Below are 7,846 nucleotides of genomic sequence, written 5' to 3' on the forward strand. Positions count from 1 at the left end.
GACAGTAATTCAATTGACCATATCTACTTCTCTGAACCATCACCAACCAATAAGCCCTTGGAGAAGGTCACTAGCCACGACCTCTTGAAATTTTATGAACTTAAGATGCAAAACATTGCCTTTTGTTCCAAGCTTTAAAACTGCCATTACTCTGGAACATTATGAAAACTCTTACTTTATGTATTTCTTACATAAATTTTAACAAAATAAAGGAGACTTTATTTTAAAAATGCAAGTGTGTCTCATAAGCAGGCCTAAAAAAAGCAACTAGTATCAAGGAAGTGAGAACCATCAGAATTTCTAGGGAGAACCCTCTTTCCACCTCTTTACTCTGGGTGTTCCTCCACTCTTCTTTCCAAAAAGTGCGATGTGGCAATGCTATTGCTTCTTGTTCAAGATACAAGCCCAGACTGGGACTCTATTGTTTTAGTGCTAAATCCAATTTCCTGGGAAGGGAACTATGATTGGCTCAGTTGGTCAGATGCCCATGCATTCTCCAATCAACTATGGCTGGATTGAGAGACATTTCTGTAAAGACAAAACATGGCAACCAGGAATTCACCTAGAAAAGTGCCTGGTAATCAATGCTCTGGGTGAGAGACATTGCCTTTGCGGCTACCCTGTAGCATGAGTTCTCAAGTGGAGGGCATTTACTAGCACTGAGAACTTTCTGGAATGGCCTGCATGTCCTAAGAGAAATGCCTTGAACTGAAAGAATGAATTGCCTATTACAAGCATCAAGGAAAGATCCTTAGTCCAAGGTGTAGAAGAGATGCTTACAGCTGAAATTAGTCACAGACAGTAATTATTCCACTGTGTATCTAGTGTGAAGTACCTTTCAAAAGTTCCTCAGGTCTGTTTTATTAAATTGACACACCCTATGAGATAGCTGTTATTGCTCCCCATTTTACTAATGAGGAATCAAAGACTTAGAAAATGTTAGTAACTTTTACAGAGTGACTCGGCCATTATGTGTCAGAGATTTTTTAAAATCAGGCTAAGGTACTTGGCTTCCATGATAGGATCTCATTTTCTTGGACCTAAAGATTCTTGGTGCCCTTCAAATGAGTCACCTTTTGTTAGTACTGCAGATTGAAGATATAAGATCTGCTGTTGGGGAAAACAAATTCTTAATGTACCAGAAACAATAATCCTTTAAACTAGTGCCAGCAGGAGATGATAGCACTTAAGATATGACATTTGCAGAAGTCAACCTATTACTCTGCAGATCACGTGCTTTCTGAAACTACTTTCTATTAATGAAATTTTTTCTACAAAAATATGGGGGAAATATTTTTGCAAGTGAGAGCCACCCTATTAGCCACTAGGGATTACTTTCTAATAACTTAGGTCATGAGTTTAAGAAATAAAAATCAAAACAAGTGAAGTACCTATAGTTTGTTTCTCATAAAATCACTGCAAGATCCCTAAGTTCTATCACCAAATAAAGGTTTCATTAATGACTAGAGACTTTACCTCTTCATCTCCATAACAGAGAAATGGTGACTCCATTTCTTAGAGAGCCTACTAGTGGTCACCACAGAACTGAAATCATTAAAACCATTTTCTTCAGAGAATTCACTGATCCTTCTGATCTCAAGAACACCACTGGCACTGGGAAAAGTACTTGTTTGGGGAACCATCAACAAGAATGGGTGTTAACAAGTGCCTGTTTCTATCCACAGTTCATCACCTTGGGATCCACCAGTGTGAAAGCACAAAGGAATGCTACATGACGTAGGGTATGGTGGACTCTTCGCAGCAATGCCAAAGATAAAAAGATTACCAGACACAAACTGAGCAGAAGAAATTATTGTTTCTGAGCTCACTTGGGGGGTTGGGGGGGTGGGTGCGGGAACTTTTCCAAATGTTTGGATGGTTTAAAAAAATCATTGAATCCCTTTTTATAAGGACACACTCCAGTGTATCTTTTGTGAATGCATGTGGAGGATGCAATGTGAGGACTAGGTTTTATAGGGTGTCAGATGTGAGGGTTTTGATGGAATAAATCATTTCAAGCTATCTAAAGGGGTATATAGAACCACACAAAACTCTGACCTAGAGTCAAAGCAGTGGGAAGGGTATAGACATAGGTAGGGTAAGCTTAGAATATTTGTGTTTAGTTAGGAAAGGAGATAAGACAAAATAATGTTTGAAAAGAGAATTGCCTTCAGCAAACTTGGGTCTAGAGAATATCATTAAAATACAAGTCACATATCATTAAGATACATCCGACAAAGGACAGTCACTTTCTCGTTTAGAACTTCTCCCCTTGTGGTTAGGATCACAGCTCTGGAGGTAGATCGCCTGAATTCAAATCCTGACTCCCCTACCTCTGGCTGTGTGAACATGGGCAAATTACATTACTCTGTAATTACATTCATCTGAAAAAAAAAAAAAAGTGGTTAATAATAGTGTTACTGGAGAAACCAGTGGGTCAGATTTCTCCATTGCTCATGGGAGTGGGGCTCTTGGGGTACTGCTGAAATAAGCATTTTAGAAGCCCCCATGGAAGAATGAGATGTAGTAAAAGACTATATTTGTGTGAAGTTACATTCCCTGGGTTGCAAAGTCCCCTGTCTCTTGGTCCAGTACTGAAAGGGGCAGCTGTGGGTTCGGCAAAGCTAGAAGCAGGGCCAGTGTCCAGACTTTCTGTTCCATAGTGGAGCTGGACCCCATGTAGCATCAGATAAAATCAAGAATTAAAGGGGAAAACGAGACACATTTTATGTCACAAATGTTTTCATTTTTGGTTTAGTATAGGCTGAGACAACAATAACCTAGAGCAGTGGTTCTCAACTTTCTTAATGCCGTGACCCTTTAATACAGTTCTTCATGTTGTGGTGACCTCCAACCATAAAATTATTTTTGTTACTGCTTCATAACTGTAATTTTGCTACTGTTATGTCTTAGGCGACCCCTGTGAAAGGGTCATTCAACCCCCAAAGGGGTCCCGACCCACAGGTTGAGAACTGCTGACGTAGAGTGAGGCCACTGGCCCTGGCCAGTGTGGCTCAGTTGGTTGGGTGTCAACCCCTGCACCAAAAGGTTGCCAGTTCTATTCCTGGTCAGGGAACTTGCCCAGGTTGCAGGTTCCATCCCTTAGTAGGGGGTGTGCAAAAGGCAGCCAATTGATGTTTCATTCTCACATCAATGTTTCTCTCTCTCTTCCTGTCCCTGTATTTCTTTCTAAAAATCTATTAAAAAGCTTTTTTAAAAAGAGTGATGCCACTGCCCCAGTAGGCTAAGAAGGGCGGGGCTACCACCCTGGTGAACCAAAAAAGTAGGACCATATTCTTAGTAGACCCAAAACACAGAACATTGGACCACACAGGATTATTCTCAGGCTTTGAATTCAAAATAAAATAAAATAAAATAAAAATTGTCCTGCTTAGTTTTATTCTTGCTTGGAACCCCTTTTCATTTGTCTTTTTTGTAATGGAAGTATCTAGCCTATGCGTCTCCCACCATTATATCTTAGAAGTAGATAACTTGTTTTCTGTTTTCACAGATCTACGGATGGAGAGGAATTCTGTCCCAGGATGGACCATACTATGAGTCACTCATAGCTGAGTTAGATCATTTATATGATGAGATTTGGGGCTTTTTGATTTGATGATAGTTAGAGTTGATATTGAAATGGGTTGAAACTCCTGGAGATGTTGGGCATCAGATAAACATGGGAGGAGGTGGGGTAGAGAACAGACTGTTATGGATTGAACCATGTCCTCCCAAAAGATAGGTGTAATTATTTGTGAATGGGGTCTTTATAGATATAATAAGTTAAGATGAGGTCACACTGGAGTAGGGTGGGCCACTGATCCTATACAGCTGGTATTCTTATAAGAAGAAGGAAATTTGGACACAAACACAGAAGAAAGATTGTCATGTAAGCATGGAGGCAGAGACTGGAGCTATTCCTTCTGTAAGCTGAGTAACACCTGGGGCTACCAGAAGCTGGAAGAGGCAAGGAAGAATTATCCTCTAAAGGTTTTTTACTTTTACCCTCCATAATTTTGATACAATAAATTTCAGTTGTGTTAAGCACACATTTGTGATATTTTATTACAGTGGCCTTAGAAAACTAGTACAGGAGGCCAATAAATAGCCACCTGCTCTTCTTTCGTGTTTGGAATCAACTGAGATTAGACACAAGAATCAAGCAGATGCAGATAAAACTATCCACTTTATTGTTGATTACGACAGTTAACGAACAAATCTTATATCTTTGGCCAAATGAGCTTGCTGGTAACTCCCCTCATGAATTAATCTCATCCACCTAGTTACAGTTAGACCATCAGCCTGCCCATGCTAGGACCAGTCAGTTATCAGATGTTAAGGAGAACCTGTGGTCATAAACACAAACCATTCTGGAAAAAAGGAGAACCCGGAGGATCTGTGTTCCTTCTCTCAGAATCATGAATTAGATAAACCCCTCCTTCTCACCTGGAGATTTGTACGTGAAAAGCACTGGGACTCACCAAAGCCATTCTTCAGCCAGCTCTAAGAGAGCAGAAACTCCTATTTTGGGCCATGGTAGAAATGTGGAAAGAGTGAGAGAACGGTTCCATCCACCATGCGCAATAATATTTATAACGTAAGTTAAAAGAAAATAGAACCTGAAAGTTCTACATGCATTTAATGGAAAAGCCTAAAACACAGATCATGCAATCAGCTTCACCAAAAGAGAGAACGAAAACAGCAAAACTGACAGGTACCCAGTACCAAACCCTGAAGACTCCCAACAGCCTGTAGTGTGATAGGTTATCTCTGTACTTTTCAGTTTTGTCACGTGTAATATAGAAATAAAAGTACCCAACTTGTAGGGTTGTTGCTAGAATTGAAATACTTAACATACTACGTGGTACATGAATAAGTATTCAGTAAATTTAAAACACATTTTGTTGTTATGGAAAATACCCTGAGATAATTATAGTTGTGTGAGACTGATATGATGACTGATATTTACTGCCTGTTTTCTACATGTGGTTCTTGTATAATTTTAAATGGTTAATTAGCATGAAGAATATTTTTATCCTTTTTAATTCAGATGGCCAGTAGTATGCTTTTACCATTTTTACTCTTCAGTGCCATCTCAGAACTGATCATTGCAGGCTTGATTGTCAGCTGAATTATGCAAGCCTTGCATCACGCAGAATATAGTGAAGAGAGTGAGTCATTGTGCTTCTAGCTTTCAGATCAGGATAAAACAGCTTCTGTTAAGAACCCTCTCTGGGGGACTCAAGTTTAGCTAGAATTGAGGAATAGAAGTATTACTTCTAAACTAAGGTAACCTGAAAATATGCGGGAATGTTTCTTGCTTGATACCACGTAGAGCTGAAGTCAAACAACTTATCTTAAGCAAAACTATGTGGGAGAATTATGTCTTTTAGACTTACGTAGGGAGAGAGGGAGGAAGAGAGAGAGAGAGAAACATTGATGTGAGTGAGACACATCAAGTGGTTGCCATCACACAACTCCAACCTGGGTTGGGAACAAACTGCAACTGAGGTACGTGCCCTTAGCAAAAACCAAACCTGGGACTCTCTGGTCCATGGGCTGACAGTCTAAACACTGAGCCAAACTAGCCAGGGCCAAAGAGACAATCTTAAAAGCAGCAAGAGAAAGGCAATTAGCTACCTATAACAGAGCTCCCGTAAGACTGTCAGCTGATTTCTCAACAGAAACTTTGCAGGCCAGAAGCAATTGGCAATATTAAAAGTGATAAAAAGCAAGGACATATAACCAAGATTGGTCTACCCAGCAACACTATCATTTAGAATCAAAGGAGACATAAAGAGCTTTCCAGAAAAGAAAAAGCTAAAGGTATTTATTACCACCAAACCAGTGTTATATGAAATGTCAAAGTGTCTTCTTTAAGAAGGGGGAAAAAAGATTTAAAATATAAAAAATATAATGGCAATAAATACGTATCTATCAAGAATTGAATCTAAAATACAAAATAAAGGAACAAGCAGGAAAGAAATAGATTCATCCATACAGAGAACATTTTGATGGTTGCCAGATGGGAGAGGTTTGGGGGCATGTGGAGGGTGGCTGAGCCAAGGCCTCTTGTTGCTCCTGTGGTGTTTGCAAATCTCACCCAGGAGCTTTCTGCCCAAGGCCTCCTGTTGATCCTGTGTGCTGGCAAGGCCTACGCAGGAGCCTTCTGAGCCGCGGGCAGGAACGTATGGACAGTATCGACCTTGAGTTCAGAGGCTGGTGGAAACATCTGGTGTTTGACGATAATGAAGTTTTTGAACTTTCCCCCTTCATTATTGCTATATAATAAACACGCTGAGCTAGCTCAGGGTCACGGTTTCTCCATCCAAGAGCATTGTCCCACCTGGCCCCAGCTTTTCTCTGTATAATGTCTCTGTGTCCTTCTTAATCTCCTGTTGCCCCTCCTCAGGTCTGGTTTGACTAGCTGCGCAGGTCTCGGCAGGAGTATGCATGAAAACAGTGAAGGGATTAAGAAGAACAAATTGGTTTTTACAGAACAGTCATGAGGATGTAAAGTGTAGCACAGGGAATATAGTCAATCATATTCTAACAACTATGCATGGTTTCAGATGGGTGAAAAGTTTATCGGGATGATCACTTAGTAAATTACGTAACGTATACTCACTGGAAACTAATATAATAATGTATGTCAACGTAACTGAAAATTCAAAATGATTTTAAAATGGAAAGAATATATAATTTTCCCGTAGAAATAAGCAAAATATAAGGAAGATGACAATTTAGAGCCTGAATTCAGGCAGAAGCATTCTGGAAATCTAGAGGTGAATACTGAGAAAATACCAGTATATTAACTGCACTCCCTAGTATGGCAGCTATTTGGTCACACACATAACAGTTTATTACATTTCATGTCCCTTCTAAAATCACTGACATTTAGTACTACATCCTTCTTTTCTCAAATTTCATCTTTATAACTACTCATTGTTAGCTTGTCGATTTGCAGGTTATTGTTCTTCATGCTATAACGAGGCAGAGAACTTGGGACTACTCAACATTAAGTTGTCTCTTTTGCTCATTAAAAAATTGTTAGGCAATAAAAGGGTTTATGCTTTTAAAAACTGAACCCTGCTCAAACATTTATTTCATGTAGTATTTAAACATTATTTCATTTTATAATTTCAAAATGTAATCCTCATTTTTAAACCACAACTTTATTAGATTTTTGCACTTGGGATGAATCTTTTCAAAGTAGAAAATCATTACAAGATTCTGACAACCAACTTATTAATTTATTTACTATATTCGTACAAATTACATCCTCACGCATTCCCCACTCCCAGCTCTCAATTCGCAAAGACTTTCATAAGAGGGGAAGAAAAACTTGCTTTAGCAATGAAAAACGTTTTTTAGTTATAAGGCAAGTTGGAGATTGTATGCACTGTTTTTTTTTTTGTTTGTTTGTTTGTTTTTTGTTTTTTATCCTCACCCGAGGACATTTTTCCATTTTGTTCAGGTAGAGTGGGAGGGAGAGAGGGGAACAGAGAGAGAGAGAAACATCGATGTGAAAGGAACACATCGAGTGGCTGCCACCCGCACGACCAACCATGGCCGGGGACAAACTGCAACCGAAGTACATGCCCTTAGCGGGAACCGAACCCGGGTCTCTCCAGACCGCAGGCCGGCGCTCTAACCGCTGAGCCAAACTGGCCAGGGCGTATGCACTGTTTTTTATCCACAGAGAAAGTAGAAAAATGTATCCATTCAACAGAAAAAAAAATCATGTTCACAGCACTGCCTTGAGCTTTCTCTAATCCAGGGCTTCTCCAGGGGAGGACAAGTCCTCACGTATTTACTGGGAGCTCTGTGTTAATTTTCATGACTA

Source organism: Molossus molossus, unplaced genomic scaffold, assembly GCF_014108415.1.
Source record: "Molossus molossus isolate mMolMol1 unplaced genomic scaffold, mMolMol1.p scaffold_m16_p_13, whole genome shotgun sequence".
In the NCBI taxonomy this organism is placed as follows: domain Eukaryota; kingdom Metazoa; phylum Chordata; class Mammalia; order Chiroptera; family Molossidae; genus Molossus; species Molossus molossus.